This window comes from Peromyscus eremicus, chromosome 2 (assembly GCF_949786415.1).
Source record: "Peromyscus eremicus chromosome 2, PerEre_H2_v1, whole genome shotgun sequence".
NCBI lineage: Eukaryota > Metazoa > Chordata > Mammalia > Rodentia > Cricetidae > Peromyscus > Peromyscus eremicus.
Window position 1 is genome coordinate 97297441 of NC_081417.1, and position 18141 is coordinate 97315581.

Consider the following 18141-nt stretch of genomic DNA (forward strand, 5'->3'; position numbering starts at 1 on the left):
AATGTCCAAGTAATGCACATCCCTTTTGAATAAATGATATTTAAGGTTTGGACAATTTTTCCAGCTCTGGACTAAAACTGTTTATGTGTACTTTTCTATTCCATGGGAAGGCAAGTTTCTTCTGACCCTCATTTCTAATATCATCTGAGGCTACACACAATTTTCCCAAGGCTGACTTACTATGTGTTTACAAATCACATCTGACAAAAATACCATTGGAGCTACCACTTGGTTGAGTGTTCACTGCTCTACTATCTTTCTCCGGGATTGTACTAGCTAATTTCTTGTGGCTGTCACCAAATTCCTGATAAGAAACAACTTCACGGAGGAAGGATTTAGTTTGGCTCATGGTGTGAGGGGATATAGTTCAATATGGATAAAAAGGCATGGCACCTGGAGCAAGAAGTAGCTGGTCACACTGTGTCTGCAGTCAGGAAATAGAATGTTACCCACATTTAGGGTCATCCTTCCTCTTCTGGTCAAAAGTCTATAGAAATAGTCTCAAAAGCACACTACAGATGACTCTAAATATAGTTAAGCTAACAATGAATGTTAATCATCATAAAAATACATTTGAATTTTACAGTGTCGAGACTGATGAATTACCTGGGAATATAAAAAAAAAAACCCACTATTTTTATAAATAGGACACTATAGGACACTGAAGATAAAGCTAATCTCCACCACTCCACAGGGGTACTGTGGGGGACCTGCCCCCATCTTTTTTCTCCAGGGTACTCTTGAGGACTGAGGGATAAGAGATTTAGATAGAAATATGGGGGGGGGAGAAAGAGAGAGAAACACAGGATAGCCTCAGGAGGGCCTGGATCCTTATCCACCAGCCCCTTCTGTCTCTTCTAAAGGGGTTTTTGAAGGAATGCCAAGGAGTGGAGCAAAAGACCTCCCCCTAGCACAGCCAAGCCCAGACCCTTCCAAACACCTGGTAACCATGCATGTGGTCAATCCATCCCCTTATACAGCCCTGCTAGGTAAAGCAAGCTTAGATCTAACTAGGAAACCTCTGTGGACTCCCACAGGGTACAATCTTACTTTTCATTTTCTTTATTAACTAGAGTGGAGGCAAACTATCAGGAATTTTGTTGTGGCTATTCCCACTAAAATGGTTCAGTCTGTTGGGTCAGGAAATCAGTATGAGGATTCTATCTGCCATGTATGTCTATTTCAATTATGTTTAAGTTTCAAGATAATGATCAATAAGTGAATCTATAAAATGAGCCACTATAAGACAGTTTTTCTATTTATTGGTTGCTTTCCTAATGTTTACTCCCAAGAGTTCCATGATGACACTTAAATCTTTGAGTATCAGTTTAGGTCCCAGTATTTGAAATCTCTGGGTTTTCTCTTCTTACCTACTGTATGATTTCCCAAGTGGGGTGATATTTTATCTGTGTACCCCAATAAAACTTATCTGAGGATCAGAGGAAAAAGCCAGCCACTATATTAAATAAAGAAGTCAAGAAATGGTAGCACACACCTTTAATCCTAGCATTCAGGAGGTAGAGATCCCTCCAGATCTCTGTGAGTTCAAGGCCACACTGGGAACAGAGCCAAGCATGTTGGCACATGCCTTTAATTCGAACATTAATAAACCATAAAGGTCTAGAAGTCTGTATAGACAGACAGGAAGTAACAGAGCTAGGCAGAGGGAGGAAGTGAGATGGCAGGGACATAAAGGCATACAGGTGTGGGTATACAGGAAGTAGGTCTCTTTGGAGGCTGAGGAGTCAGTAAGTTGAGGTTGTCTGTGGCTTGTCCTATTCCTCTGATCTCTTGGTTTTCACCCCAATATCTGGCTCTGGGTTTTTCATTAATAAGACCATTTAGCAATTCCTCTTACACCCAAGTGTATAATAAATAAATTGTTTTTTTTTATAGGGGATAGTGGAGTGGAGGATCTCCATATAACTGTGATACTGTAAGGTCTTTCCTCCAGGTATCCAGTTCTTCCTTCAATATGTGGGTTTGAAAATCAACTCAGTTCAGGAAAATGGGCAAAGCATCATGACTGAGTGATTGTCTATAGCTTCTTGATGCTTTGGCTATGTTGATACAACACTGTATTTGGTAACTTTCCCCTTATTTTCACCCTGTGCTTTATTAAACAACTCCATATAATTTCATCACTTGAGTACCTTACATTGACACAATAACCATCCTATCATAAACATTATATATGTATATGTATACACACATAATATATATATATTAGAATGACGTACAGGCTGTGGTCCAGCTAATCCAATGATGGCTGGATACAAATGGAAAGTCCAAGAATCCAGTAGTTGCTCAATCCACTAGGCTTGATATCTCAGCTGATGATCTTCAGTATACACTGGAATCCCCAAACAGTAGGCTCTAATACCAGGGAAGTAATGGACTTGCTAGTGAGGTGAAATCAAGCAGGCAAAAGAACAAAAGCTTCCTTCTTGCATATCCTTATGTAGGCTTTCAGCAGAAGGTGTGACTCAGACTAGATCTGGATTTAAGATCTGGAGGGCATACTAAAGGTATGCCCTCCCCTCAAAATCCTAATGAAAGGCCTGTCTTTTTTCTGCTTGAAAGATCTGGATTAAAAGCATGTTTTCCTAACTCAAAGATCCAGATTAGATGTAGTCAAGTTGATAACCAAGAATATCCATCACAAGTCCACCCTTTGTCAACTTGACACACAATCATATCTCCTTATGTTGTGATTCATTTCCAAATGAAAACAATACGGTCACAATAATGTCTACACGTGATATAACTATCCTATATACAATTGTAAACACATTATATATTTAACCAGACCATAATTATGCCTAACATGATATAACTATGAGGTATTGCTGTGACAGACCTGATCATATTGTTTTGATGAGCATTGTGGAAGGACTTTGGAACTTTGTACAGCATTCAAAGAAAAGCCAATGAGTGTTCAATGCTTAGTGAGCTAGTCTGTAGGAGGTTGGAAGATAACAATTTTGAGGACAATGCAGATGATGCAGGCCTAGTTTTTGAAGTTTCAGAGGGAAGTTTAAAGACTCTTCTTGGGGCCATATGTTATTTTGAAGTAAAATTCTGGTTAGCTGGGGCTGAAGAATCAGCTGTGATTGGCAAGATATCAGAACTACTAAAGTGAAACCTCTGCTTTGCCTGGATACTTGATGCTGGTCAGCTGGAGCTGAGAAATTAGCAGTGATTAAGAAGAGACCAGAATCATTGAAATGCAATCTTCTGAAAAGTGTTTCCTGAGAGCTATGTTCCAAGGGTGGCCAAGGTTGTACCTCACACTGGCAGCTGAACTTGATAGTGTAAGAGTTACCCAAGTGGTGCTGGTTTTGAAGGTTTGAAGGGGTCATGGAAAGCTGCTGGGGTTTCTCTGTACTGTGAGAGGCCAGAAGAAAACATAGGAGAAAGGGCAACCTCAGTGGCAGTGGAAGGGCCAAGATTAAAAGGGTCATGCTTAGAAATTGAGGCTTGACTCCATGAAGGGAGCCTATGAGAGACTACTGGTAAAAGTTCAGCCTAGTTTCAGCAGAAGACCTCAGCATTTTGAAGATGCAAGTACCATGAGGTGACCATCAAGAACAGCAGCAGAAATGAAGTGCAGCCAGCTGAAGCTTAGAAGACAAGCCGTGTTTGTTGCAGAGGGTAGAGATGGAGAAGTGATCCAAGCCCCTTGGAGGAGCCCAGAAGATTATAAATCCCAAACATTGGATGTTGAGTTATTTAGTTTTGGAGTTTGGTTTTGCTTTGATTTTATTGTGACTGTTCCCTGGTTTTTCCATCTTAAAGTAAGAAAGTACTTAATTTGCTTTTTGATTTTACAGGAGCCCATAGCAGATTGCCTTTGAATTCAAAAGACTTCAGATTTTAAAAGAGTTTGGCTGTTTTAAAGAAACTGAATTTTTAAGGGTTTGACGTTTTAAAGACTATGGGACTTTCAAAATTCAGAATGTTTATATTGTAATGTTGATATTAATGTATAATCTTGAGGAAAAACAAGAAAGCAAAGATTATGGCTTAAAAATGTCGTGTTTTTATGTCAAGGGGCCACTTTTGCTGGCCTAGATTTATGTCAACTTGACACAAGCTGGAGTTATCTGAAAGGAAGAAAACTCAATTGAGAAAATGCCCCCATAAGATCTGACTGTAGGACATTTTCTTAATTGGTAATTGATGGTGGAGGGCTAAGTCCATTTTGGGTGCTATGATCCCTGGGCTGTTGGTCCTGAATTCTATGAAATCAGGTTAAGCAAGCCATGAAGAACAATCCAGTAAGCAGCACCCACCCATGGCCTCTGTTTCAGCTCCTGCCTCCAGATTCCTGCCCTGTTTGAGTTCCTGTCCTGACTTGCTCGAATGATAATCAGCAACATGGAAATATAAGTCAAATAAGCACTTTCCTCCTCAATTTGCTTTTTGGTCATGGTGTTTCATTGCAGAAACTCCAACTAAGACATATGGGTATAGCACATTAGGATTCATTAGATGTCTAATTGGGGCTTTGTGTCCCCCTTATTTGGTGATTCCATTCAGATTTCTTTCACATATGTATATAGTTTAAGAAGAATCTACTATAATAGGTTTCCACATGACTCTTCAAATAGCCCTTAGTGTTAGCCATCCCTCATGTAATCTCATCCTTCACATCGCTCTTCTCCCACACTCTCCATTTGTCCCTCCCATTCCAGTCTCTCCTCTGTTTCTTTCTAATTATGTGATCTATTTACCCTTCCATGAGAGAACTTTCCCTCCCCCAATTCCTTACCCTATGCATAACCTTTATGGTCACATAGGTAGTAACCTGAATATCAAAGTCTTAAAAGCTAACATCTAAATGTGAGAGATTACATACCATATTTGTGTTTTTGGATCTGGGTTACCTCATTCAGAATGATTTTTTTTCTAGTCAGTTATTTACCTGTGAATTTCATAAGTTTTTAACAGCTGAATAATATTCCATTTAGTCAATGTACTACATTTTCCTGATCCATTCATCTGTTTATTGGCATCTTGGATGTTTCCAACTTTTGCTATTATGACTACAACAGCAATGAACATGGTTGAGCAAGTGTCTCTGTAGGAGGATGTAGAGTTCTTTGGTTATATGCCCAAGAGTGGATCTTGAGGTAGATCAATTCCCATGTCCTGAGGAAACACCACACTGATTTCTATGGGGGCTGCACAAGTTTGCACTCCTACTAGCAGTGGGTGAGTGTTCCCTTACCCCACACCCTCATCAATAAATAAATAAACTTATATTGGCAATTCTGACTGCTGTAAGATGAAATCTTGAAGTAGTTGTGATTTTCAATGTCTTGGTGACTAAGGATGTTGAATATTTCTGTAAGTGTTTCTCGGGCATTTGCATTTCATTATTTGATAACTGTCTGTTTAGTTCTGTACCCCATTTTTAAATTGGGTTGTTTGTTTTTTGATGTCCAGTTTTAGTTCTCTATGTATTTTAGATATTAACCCTTTATCAGATGTGTAATTGATAAAGATCTTTTTCTATTCTGTAGCCTTCAGCTTTGACTGAATGACTGTTTCCTTTGTTGTACAGGAGCTTTTTAGTTTCATGATGTCCCATTTATTAATTGTTGGTTTTATTGCCTGTGCTATCAGTGTCCTATTTGGAAAGTCTTTTCCTGTGTCAATGAGTTCAAGGCTATTCTCACTTTCTCTTCTATCAGATTCAGAGTGTCTTGACTTATGTTGAGGTCTTTGATCAATTTCAAGTTGAGTTTTATGCAGGGTGATAAGTCTGGATTGATCTGAATTCTTCTACAGGCAACCACTCAATTCAACCATCACCATATGTTTAAGATGCTGTCTTTTTTTTCTAGTACGTATTTCTGGCTTCCTTGTCAAAAAATTGAATATCCATGGGTGTGTGGACTTATGTTTGTGTCATCAAACATTTATTCCACTAATAAATGTGTCTGTTTATATGCCAGTACCATGCTGGTTTTATTATTATAGCTCTGCAGTACAATTTGAGACCAGGGTGGTGTTATCTCCAGCAGTTCTTTTATCATTCAGGAATGTTTTAGCTATCCTGGGATTTTGTGCTTCGGTATTAAGTGAAATTGTCCTTTCAATTTCTGTAAAGAATTGTTTTGGAATTTTGATGTGATTGTATTTGGTAGGATGGCCATTTTTCCTATATTAATCCTACTGATCCATGAGCCTGGGTGATCTTTTCATCTTCTGATATCTTCTTCAGTTTCTTCAATGTCTTAATGTTGTTATAATTTGAGCCTTTCACTTCCTAAACCTTTCATTTGCAGTTTTATCTCAGTTTAGGTTTTCTTCTTCAGTGGTTCTATTTCTACTGTCATGTCTTGAACTGTTTTCATTATTTTATTCCACTATTTGTGTTTTCACAGACTTCATTAAGGGATTTTTTTGTACCCTCTTTAAGGTCCTTGAACATATTCATAATTGCCATTTTGAAGTCCTTTTCTTGTACTTCAGTTATATGACAATTTTAGGGTCGCTGGGTTCTGGTGGACACATATTGTCCTGGATGTTATTGACTGTGTTTTACATTGGTGTCCGGGCATCTGAGATTGGGGTGATGTGGGGTGTTGATGTTTGATCTTGACTTTGTTGGGTGGGTATTTTTTTTCCTTGGTTCCTATTTTGTTCCGTGGATCTTAGGGAACTGAGGTGACTCTGAGTTACCTGGTAGGGGTGCTTCTGAAGGTCAGTGGGTGGCAGAAAGGAATAGAGGTTGGCTAGGAGGAAAAGCCGGGAGGGCTTCTGACCAGAGCTCAGAGGATCCTGCTCACACTTAGATGTGGGGTCCACAGAGAGTTGAGGGTGTGATGGAAAGAGGGGATCCTGCCAGTAGGTTGGAGTCTACAGTAAATGAAATTGAAGTGGAATAAGGGACACCAAGAAGAAGGTAGTTATTGGGCTGAGGATGAGAATGGAGAGATCATAAAGTGGGTCCGGGAGGACAGTATGACTCACCTACTCAAGTCTCTGCCAGGCGTGGCCACTGGGCATTCCAGGTGGAGAGTGTTTCTAGGTATACGGGGCTAACAAAGAGATGGGATGAGGAGGAATTCTGGACCCACAGCAAGGTTGGGTGGAGTCCTCGGGAAATAGAGGGAGGGAGAATGAGAGGCCCCTGTAAGAAGTCTGCTACACGGCTGGGGAGGAGATGGGAGTTATTGAATTGCAGACAGGAAGGAGACTAGAAATCACCCACTCTAGTCCAGGCAGAGTGTGAGCACTGGGGATCCCAGGTAAAAATCAGTTCTAGTACCTCTCTCTTATTCTGTTTGTGCTCTCACTTTTTCTAACTCCACACTAGGATCATTCCCAGGATCAAAAACTCTTTCATGGGTTATTTATCTCATATTATTAAAGTGCCCACTGTCCAACTTCAAATATCCATCTATAATATCAAACTAAAAGTTTTAATTGCTATCTAAACCAAATGTTGGTTTGGTCCTGTGTTTATTCTGAAATGTGGTTTCTTTCTGCCATTAGCCTTAGCATCTTTATGATTGGGCTTTGTTACGAGGTGAGAATAATTAGTTTCATGCCAATGGAAAAAAATAAGGAAAGATCCTGAGAGAAACACATGCTGCTTTACCAGACTGAGACTTCTTAAAATCCTCTTTAAATAAGCCAGGGAAGATATCTTTTTAAAGAGAAGACCGATCCAATTTGCAGGGGACTCAGAGTATTTGGGAATTAAGGATTTTCCAGATCACAGATCCAGATTCTCTTACCAATTCTCAGGATCTAATTCTTAGAGGTCTAAGCTAGGCCTTGGCCTTAAGTAACAGATTTGTTTGTTGAGAATGTCCCTTTTTTTTTTTTTTGGTTTTTCGAGACAGGGTTTCTCTGTGTAGCTTTGCGCCTTTCCTGGAACTCACTTGGTAGTCCAGGCTGGCCTCGAACTCACAGAGATCCGCCTGGCTCTGCCTCCCGAGTGCTGGGATTAAAGGCGTGCGCCACCACCGCCCGGCGAGAATGTCCCTTTTCTTGATCTGACTATACCATTAATAAGACACTTCATCTGCTTCTAGATGTCTGAGTGTCTCTATATGCTGTCAAGAAACTATTTGGTTTTCATGCCTCACAGCATGTAACTGACTAATTACATTGAAGTCTGATTGTTTTTATAATGTATCAATGAACCTCAGAAAGAATGACCTAATTACAAAGACCTTTTTTTTAGTCATTACATATCTAGAACCATTCCAACATGTGCATTGACCAGTTCATTCTCATTTATCAGAACCCCATTTGAATTCATCTTTAGTAGAAGTTTTAACAACTCCCCTCTACTGTTTTTAAGGTTTTCAAGAATCAATGGCTTGAATTTACATAAAATATGCCATCCACTAGGTGGACTAAATAATACACAATAATTTCCTCCAAGTTTCGATAATCTAAAATTCTGATATCAGAATTCCAGAATGGATAGTTCAGTCTGGTGAAGGATTATATGTAAGCTTGCAGACAGCCCGCTTCTCACAGTGCTGTCAGAAGAAATGAGTGAAGAAGGAAAGATGGAAGGGAAGACAAAGAGAAGGATGGGGAAACTCACTTCTCATGTAAGGCCTGCAGTCCTCTGAGATTAGGACCCTAGCCTCATGAGCTCCTTTCACTTTAATTATTTCCTGAAACCCCTGTCTCCAAACATGATCACACTGGTGATGGCTTTAACATGAGAATTTGGAGGATGAGAGAACACTGCTCAGTCCTTAGAAATTACCAAGATCCTGCTCCAAGATAAATTTCAAAATATACTTCCTTTGACTCCCTGTGGCACCAGCTGTCCTTTTGATCAGTAAACACACTCTGAGATATTGTGCCAGAATAGTTTCATGTCAACTTGACACAAGCTAGAGTCATTTTGAAACAGGAAATCTCAGCGCCCTACCCCTAGATTGGTCTGTGAGCAAGCTTATGGTGCATTTTCTTAATTAATGACTGATGGGGGAGGGCCAACCATGTTATGGGTGGTATGACCCCTGTGCAGGTAGTTCTTGGGTGAATCATAAAACAGGCTGATCAAACCATGGGGAGCAAGTCAGTAAGCCACACTCCTCCATGGCCTGTATATCAGCTCCTGTCTCCAGATTCCTGCCTTTCTTGAGTTCCTGTCCTGACTTCCTGCAGTGACAGAGTATAAGATAAAATAAATCTCTTCCTCCCTAAGTTGATCTTGATCATAGTGTCTTATCACAGCAACAGAAACCCTAACAGAGGCAGAAATTAGTACCAAGAGTGGGAAGGACTTTGGAACTCCAGGCTGGAGAAGCCAATAAGCTGTTGTTAAAACTTAGATTATAATGATGAGAGAGGTACAGATGTTGCAAGCCTGGCTTGTGCAGTTCCAAAAGGAAGCCTGAGAGTTCCCTAAAGACTATATAAGGGCTATGGATATTTTGAATTAAGAACCTCTAAAGTGAAATCTCTGCTTTGCTGGGATAGGAGATATTGGTCATCTGGGGCTGAAGAAGGTATGATTAAAAAGAAACCAGCATCACTGAGGTAAAATCTCCTAGATATACTTCACAAGGGTCAGCACACAGAAGCTGTAGTCCACAGGAGTCTGAGGATGTACTTCATACTGGAGGTTGCAACTGCTACTGTGTATGCCTCTCCCAGAAGGTACTCGTTTGAAGGCACAAGGTCATGGAGAGTAGCCGAGGCTTGACACTGTGAGAAGCTAGAAGAAGCCATTGGTGAAGGTACAGCCTCAGTTACAGCTGAAGCCCCAGGATTGAAGGGGTCATGGAGTTAGTCTTGGCATCATGTAACAGGGTTAGATTTCCTGATGAGAACCCAAGAAAGGCTATTGATGAACATGCAGCTCAGTTGCAGCACCAGCATTTTGGAGATGGCAGCACCATGGAACAACTGCCAAGGACAACAGAAGCTGTAGAGTGGAACTGAGCCCACCAGACAAGCTGCATGTGCTGTGAATGGCAGAGCCAGAGGAGTGTGACTGTCCAAGCTCCTTGGAGCCCAGGCAACCATGAGTGGGTCCCAGACATCAAGCATTGAACTTTTGATAGTCTCGAAATTTGTTTTTGCTTTGATTTGATTGTGACGGTGCCCTGGTTCTTCCTTCTTGGAATAAGAACCTATTTTTCTTGTTTTTATTTTATTTTATTTATTTTATTTTACTTTGCTTTAAAGAAGACCACAGTTACAAAACTTTGAATCAAAGCAATAGAAACCACAGCTAAGGGCTGGAGAAATGGCTTGGTCATTAAAGGCTAGGCTCATAACCCAAAATATAAGAACCCATAGCTGAGACAGAGGCTAGGCCTTTCTTCATCCAGGTGATTTATTAGGGGATACCACCTGGTAATGGCAGGGACATGAAACTGAACTGTGATGCAGCCTCAGTGGAATGATCAGAAATTCCACAGGAATCTTTAAAGTTGGCAGTCATTCCAAGATGTCTCAAACTGAGAGGAGACTAGACTTTTGTCTTCCTTTTAACCAGGGTTGTGATGTTGGTTGCAGCCACAAAAAGAAAGGTAACTTTGAGTCAGACAACTCCCTCCCAGAGAACTGTGTTAGTTCCTTTCTTGTGGGTGTTAAGCAGTTTATGGGAGGAAGAGTTTATTTTAGCTCAAGGTTTCAGAGGAATAGTACATAACAGCAGGGGAAGCATGGCAGCAGGCACCTGGAGCAGGATGCTGGGAGAGCACATCTCCAGCCACACACAGGCAGCAGAGAGTAAACTGAAAGTTGGGTGAGGCTATAAACTCGCAGAGCCTACCCTGGCAAGGCTCTGAGTTCTTAAAGTTTCTCAGCCTCCCCAAAGAGCCGCACCAACTGGGGCCAAGTGTTCAAATACAGGAGCCTATGGGGGACACATCTCACAGGAACTTAGCGGTCAGCCTTTGTAGTCTGATTAACATGCTAATTCTAGTGGGGTTAGGATGGTGCACTACCCCAGGTAGCAAAACAATGGCTCAAAGATCTCAGGATATGGAAAGACTAAATTAATTATGAAAAGATGGTTAGTAATAAAGGGACTATTTTATTTAATTAAATTGCTGAATTTTAGGCTACTATAAAAAATGCTTTTACTTGGTATACTTCTATAAGTGGATACTATTTAGTATATATAAAACACAAATTGTTACAAGTAACACTAATTTTATAAGAGATAACATGTTAGAGATGTTCTTAGGATTCATTTCTATGAAGAAAAGCTGAAAGCATTTGGAACATTTTATTACTTAATCCTTTGATTTAAAAACCCAAACTTTTAATTTTACTGTTATTAACCCAATTCCATCGTCTTAGTGAGTATGACCTTGAAAATTAAAAAGGTAAATCAAATGGTTTTTAAGTTTCATTCATTATGCATGAAATTATTTATAAACATTGTCTGAATTAGTAAATATTCCTAATTTGCATAACCCCAAATAGTAATCTTTTACTAAGCTATAAATTATTGATGTGTGAAATAATTTTTTGATGATTTGAAAAGTATTTTGAGTCTTCAAATAGTATTTCAGAAACTAAAAAGTACTTTCCTTCCTTGGGGATGACTATTTGAAAGGACTGCAGTTAATTGCAACATATTTTAAAGGACCACAGCCTTCACATTTCAGTGGAAATATTCATGTCACAATTTAAGCATTTTTATCATGTCATCCTCTCTCTTTAGAATTTACCTAAATATCAGTCACAAAAGAAGTGTATTGTTACTATATGTGTGTGTACACTATATAATACATATATGTGTATATATATACATATACACATTATATATGTGTATATATATACATGCACATATGCGCGCGCACACACACACACACACACACACACATATATTTCTGTTTTGAGCATTTTAAACCTTAATTAAAAATGGAACAGGTTTACAAATATGTCAGAAAACCCCATAAACTGCAAGGTTTGTCTTATAGTTCAGGTAAATGTCCTTTAAAGGTATGTGCCTAAAGGTCCACAGCCTATGATGATATTAACAGGTGATGGGACATTTACAAGATGAAGCCTGGTGGGCTTCTTGTAGTTATTGGAGGATGTGCTCTTGAAGGGGCTATTGGGACCCGAGCCCTTTCCTGTCTCCCTCTGTGGCTTCTCTTCCTGGCTATGATGTGACAGCTGTGCTCTGTGACACAATACCCACAATGATGTAGTGCCTGGTCACAGTGTCAAAAGCAATGGAGACAATCAGCTATGACCTGATACCTCTGATGTTTATGAGTCCAAATAGAACTTGTCTCTATATGTTGATTATCTCAGAAATTTGTGACAATAATAGAAAGCTGACTGATAGTTTCATACTATTTTAAACTATATTTTGGCTATACTCACTAATTTAGAGAAGAACTTTGTTCATGCTTTTGCATGGCTGAAGCTACTAATAGACATTGTTTAAGACATTCTATTTTTGCACAAATGCAAGGAGTATGAGAATTATATGCTCTTATTACTGCTGACTGATATAACTGGGACCTTTTTCAATAGTGTTGTTTATATTAATCATTTCAAAATGTATCCTTGGGGGATAATACTTTTGTTCTATCTGTATGCACTTTCTATTGCACAAATATCTCAGTGATGCCACAATAACAAAGAGAAAGGCACATGCTGCTCAGCCATCCATGGCTTAGGTTAATTAGCTAAAACCAATTTGTCCTACAAGTCTCCTAAACATTGTCTTCTAAAGATTTTTTTTCATTTGTTATGCATGATCTTACACTTTTACAATAAACTGAAAAGAATGAGCAGGTCACCCTCTTGGTTAGTAACTTCAATGTGAGAGTACTCTCTGAGCAAAGATCAAGATTCTTGGCGTGACAGGATTCACCACCACAGCCAGTTTCAGGCTTCTTGTGGCCATAGAATCTCATCCATTTCCCATGTGGCACAGCATGAAGAACTACATGTACTTCAGACGTACTGTTGCTTAGGTCACTGGGCCTATTTCTTTCACCAATAATTCTCACCCTTTTCCTCTTCAGATTATCAAATTCCTTCTCATATATTTCATCTCACTTAATCCATATTCTCAAAAAATTAGTGTGCCCTTACCCCTATAAATATTGTGACAGCTAATTGTAAGTGACAACTTGACTCAACTGAAGGATGAGAGCTGGCGGAGCATTGTTCTGGATGTGTCTGTAGAATGATTCAGACTAGGTAAGGAAAAAGGGGAGGGAGGGAAAGGGGGAGGGAGGGGTGAGGAGGAAGGATGGAAGGAAGGGAGGGAAGGGGAGGAGAAGGGAAAGGAAAAGAAGAGAAGGGAAGGGAAGAGAAAGGAAAGGAAGGGGAGGGAAGGGAAGGGAAAGGAAGGGGAGAAAAGGGAAAAAGGGAAGGGAAGGGAAAGGAAGGGGAGAGAAAAGAAGGGAAGGGAAGGGAAAGGGAGAGAAGGGAAGGGAAGGGAAGGAGAAGGAAATGAAGGGAAGGGAAGAAGAAGGGAGGAAGGGAAGGGAATGAAGGGATGGAAAGGGAAGGGAAGGATCAGTTATTGTGTCAAGGCCATGTACTTTATTAACACCTAGATTCCTGCTCAACTAGCTTGAAGGGAAGACATTCCAGTGAGTAAGGTGCTTATGCAAGCGTGAGAACTTGAGTTTGGATTACCAGCACACATGTAAGAATCCCTGTGTGCTTATGGGCACTTGTAATCCCAGCACAGGGGCACTATGGACAGGCCTTGCTGGTCTACTAGTTAGCTAAATTGGTGAGCTCCAGGTTCAAGGAGACATTTTCTCAAATAATAAATTTGGAAGCAATTGAGGAAGACACCCAACAGCAAACTTTCTCCTCCATATACATGCACACTCATGAACACACACACACATACACACACACACACACACACACACACACACACACACACACACGCACACACAAGAAGTTCCATGTGCTCAGCCCGAGATAATTCTCAGAACCAGACTTAGAGACAGTATGATCTGCCAGGATCAGGGAGGTGTAGACATGCTTGACAAACAACATAAAACATTGGGAGTGCCCAGAAAGCACAGATGAAATGGAAGCCAGATGCAGATGAAATAAGAATGGAGGAGTTCCCTCTATGAAAGCACAAAAAAAGAAAGAAAAGGAAAGAAAGAAATAAAGAAAGAGAGAAAGGAAAAAACCAGGTCAAATCTCAGAAGCCAAAGTGGCCAACATATGGTTCAATTGACAAAGGAAAAAAAAAATCCTGAAACTTTGGCTGATTCAGCCGTGGCCAGGTTTGCAGGTGGATCTTAAGCTATAGGCTAGTAATGAGAGCGCCTGGAAGTAAACAGACGTAGTTGCCAATTCACACACACACACACACACACACACACACACACACACACACACACTCCAATATAGACACACACACACACACACACACACACACACACACACTCCAATATAGACACACACACACACACACACACACACACACACACACACACTCCAATATAGACACACACACACACACACACACACACACACTCCAATATAGACACACGTGTTCGTATTTCAATGGTTCATACATATAGATGTAAATGTCTACAAATTATAATATTTACATCTCTGTCTTTATGAAGTCAATTCTGTCTTAGTTACTTTTCTCGATCTGTCAAAATACCTGTGCAAAGCAGCCTAAGGAAAGAGTGGTTAATTTTGGCTTTTGGTCCATCATGGTGGGAAAATCACCACAGCAGGAGTGTGAGCCAGCTAGTCACATGGCATCTGGAGTCAGGAAGCAGAGAATAATAAATGCTGGTACTCAGCTTGCTTTCTCAAGATTTTATTCAACCCAGAATACCCAGGCATTTAAGCAACTCTTCCCGCCTCAGTTAACATAGTCTAGAAACTCCCTCACAAACACAGTTAGCTCCTTGCTGCCAAAGTGATTCTAGGTCTTGTCAATTTGAAAATATTTAGCACCAAAGGTGCATCTGTGAAGGTACAATTGAACTTAGCTTCATTTTGACAAAGTGCCTGAGGTAATTAACTAAAAGGAAAAAAGAGTTGAATCAGGAGTTTCAGTGCATGGACATTTGGCTCGATCCTTTAGATCTTGCAGCAAGACAGAGTGACATGGCAGCGAGCTGGTAACAAAGGAACCATCAGGAAATAAACTAGATTGGGTTCTAATCTACCCATCAAGGATGAACCCCCAGCCACTTCTTCTAGGTCCTGTTCCTACTATTCTTGCCACTTAACCATACCATTAGGTGAGGATCAAAGCTTTAACGCATGGGCCTTTGGGGGACATTTATGATGCAACCCAAAACAAGTAATAAGTCTTTACATTCTGTTGACTTTATATCTATAGAATTTAGATTTCTTAAATATATAGTATAAAAGTTGCAGGCAATGGACACAAGTTACAAAAGAGGATGTAAAGCTACTTGCTTCTCTAGTTCTAATTCTGACATGGATTTATTGGTTTTCAAGGTAAATATATGCAAAAATGTTGTAATCAAAGTGTAAAAACCAGTGTGAAGAAGCTCCCCAGCTTTGGATCCTATTCTGTGTAAATGCTCACTGAAATGGATAGCCTTCATTAATTTCCATGTGTGATATTTGTTTATTTGCAAGGCTTTTCATAAGAAAGTGTATAAGATTAAGTTTTTTTTAAATAAGTTTAGTTTTAGAACTTAGCTAAACATAGATACTGCATTTTTTTCTGATAAAATGTGTTTTTAAACAAGAGACAGACTATTATCGTAGAGACTTGAAGTCTTATTGCTCACCTTAAAAATATCCTATGCTCACAGACACCTTTTCAAACTGCCACTAACAGTAGCCCAGTTGGACACAGAGTGCATCCCACATAAAAACATGTTCGAATGCAGAAACCTTTTCATTCACGTGAAATACATACCTGAATCGACTTTCTCATCATCTGTGAAGAGGCACTCTGGAAAGAACAAAGTGATCATGAATTTGATATTTATTCTCTTAAATAAATTATACCATTGCATCAGTTCCATTTAAGGATTTTTTTTCTTTCTTTTAGTAATTCACTCCCAAGAAACATTAGGAACTTTCCCTTGGGTGTTTGTCTCTTTGAAGCCAGGCCTGGCCATCTTTGCTGCTACCACTATTGTTTTCTTTGTTATCAATGAAGCCACCATCTGCTTGAAAGTAAAGGTCCTCTAATGGGACTTGAAGTGCTAACAGTGCCTGCCTGAGGCGAAGTCTGCAGTCAGAATTTGGCACACAACCATCTTTGCTTTCAGGGCCTTGTGCTTCCACCTCCCATGGGCCCGAGGGTTTTTCCTAGGTCCCTGTTTACAGACTTCCCTGGTCACACTGCCTTTCCAGTGTCCATCCCTTCTGTTGGAATCTGTTCCATACCCCATTCTATCTCCTGTCATAATCTTCTCAAAATCAACCCTGTCAACCAATCCACGTTAAGAAAGTGCCAAGCTGACTATGCTTTCTAGCCAAGGAAAGGCGATGAACTTCTAGTGTGCAGTTTCTAGCCAAAAAAATGGCACATTTAGTTGGTGGGCATTTCTGTTGTCCCTCAAAACACATTTCATAGGTTATTGTCCATCTTGCTTTGGGCTAAGGCGACATCAATATTTGGTTTAAATTTTCACTAGAGCTGTTACTTTCTGAAATTAATCTAAAAAATATTCTTGCCAAATTTTGTTAATATAATGCATTTTAAAGGGGCATGAGTTCGCTAAAAATCAATGCCAGAGAGGCAATTTGAGAACACTGACAGTCAGAGACAAATAACAACCCTCAAAAGAAGCCTTTGAGAGGAGAGCTTTCTGTGCCTAGAAGGTATATTACCTTCATCCTAACCCAGGATAGTCTATAGACACTCTCCCAGAAGCTGCAGCAGGCATTTTGTAAATTATATTATATAGGAGGCATTTTGCACCACATATTAGCAAAATGTATTTCGGTACTTCCGTGAATTTGTGAATTAGCAGATTGCACTAATGAGAGCCATAGCAACAGAACTATAGTTAATGAAAAACTCTAATTGAGGCAGAAGAGCCTCTGTACTTTAAGAAATTGCAGTCACAGATACTGTGAACTTTCTGCAACACAATGAAAGCAAGATGTATGAATGTGAAGCCAACTGTAGAAACATCACTGGAGCATCTGGACAAAGGAGAATTATTATTACAAGAGATGATAGTCTCCTAGAGAGGAGAAAGTTGTGGTGATAAGCATGTGTATTGAGCATATTTATGTTTGTGTTAACTCGTGTGTACAAAATTTGCTTCTATGAATTTATTTTCATACATATTTTGTTCTTTTGTGATCTATAAGCAAAAGATATTCAAATATGCTAAGAAAGATCATGAATTGTAATTAAGATTCTACTGGATTATATTGTAACATCTATGTTCAAAACATTTTAATCACTTTTAGAGACATTTATAATGAAAGCCATCTTTAACCAACTCTATAAATCTACAGCATTGGAGCCCTGCATCTCCCATCATCAAGTGAGTCATCCTTGGCCTTGATCGTGACCATCCCATCTTCATTCAGTGTGTGGAATACTCAGCTCAGAGCTCATTCTTGCTTTCCAGCTCTGCTCACCCTGGAAGCTAACAACTCTTTTCCTTCTGCTCCTGTCGTGGCTGACTCTTTCCATAGCTTCCTTGGATGTATTAAATTCTTCATGTAGACTTCATCTTATTTCCCCCTTACTCCTGTGTTATTTCATCTCAGAGTTTAATTTAGTGTAATATTTTCTTTTTGTTTCAGGTTGCCAACGTACTGTCTGTTCTTCTTACTATATCAAATGCTTCATGTAAGGAAGACCAGATCTATCCCATTCGCCACTTGATATCCCATATAAACTGCTTATATTTGCTGGCAAAGGTTCCATATAGATATGCTTAAGAAAAATTTAAGCCCTAGTTCTTTAGTAGGAGATCCAATACTCAGACAGCACAATCAAGAGAGTAAGGATGTGAAGTGAGAAAAGAAGAAACATATATAAGCTCATAGCCGGGACCCTCTGTTACCAACTCCATTGTGGCTTCTTAAGAGAGTCAGTGGCTCAACCATAAAAGATGAATTCAGATGAGTCTATCATTGGGGCTTGGAAAGGCAATTTAGTAGGAGGAGAGGAAGGGACTTTATCATCTTTTCTATTGCTGTGATACCTGGGCTATGATTTGTCCC

General features: G+C 39.7%; 1 long non-coding RNA gene across 1 annotated transcript in view; it reads left to right on the plus strand.

Moving 5' to 3' along the window:
- LOC131903735 (uncharacterized) overlaps nucleotides 1–17644 on the plus strand; it is a 28498-nt gene extending 10854 nt beyond the window's left edge. The window contains exon 2 of the long non-coding RNA XR_009377580.1: nucleotides 17377–17644. This is a non-coding gene — a long non-coding RNA (uncharacterized LOC131903735). The remainder of the gene's footprint in view (nucleotides 1–17376) is intronic.
- The last annotated feature ends 497 nt before the right edge of the window (nucleotides 17645–18141 follow it).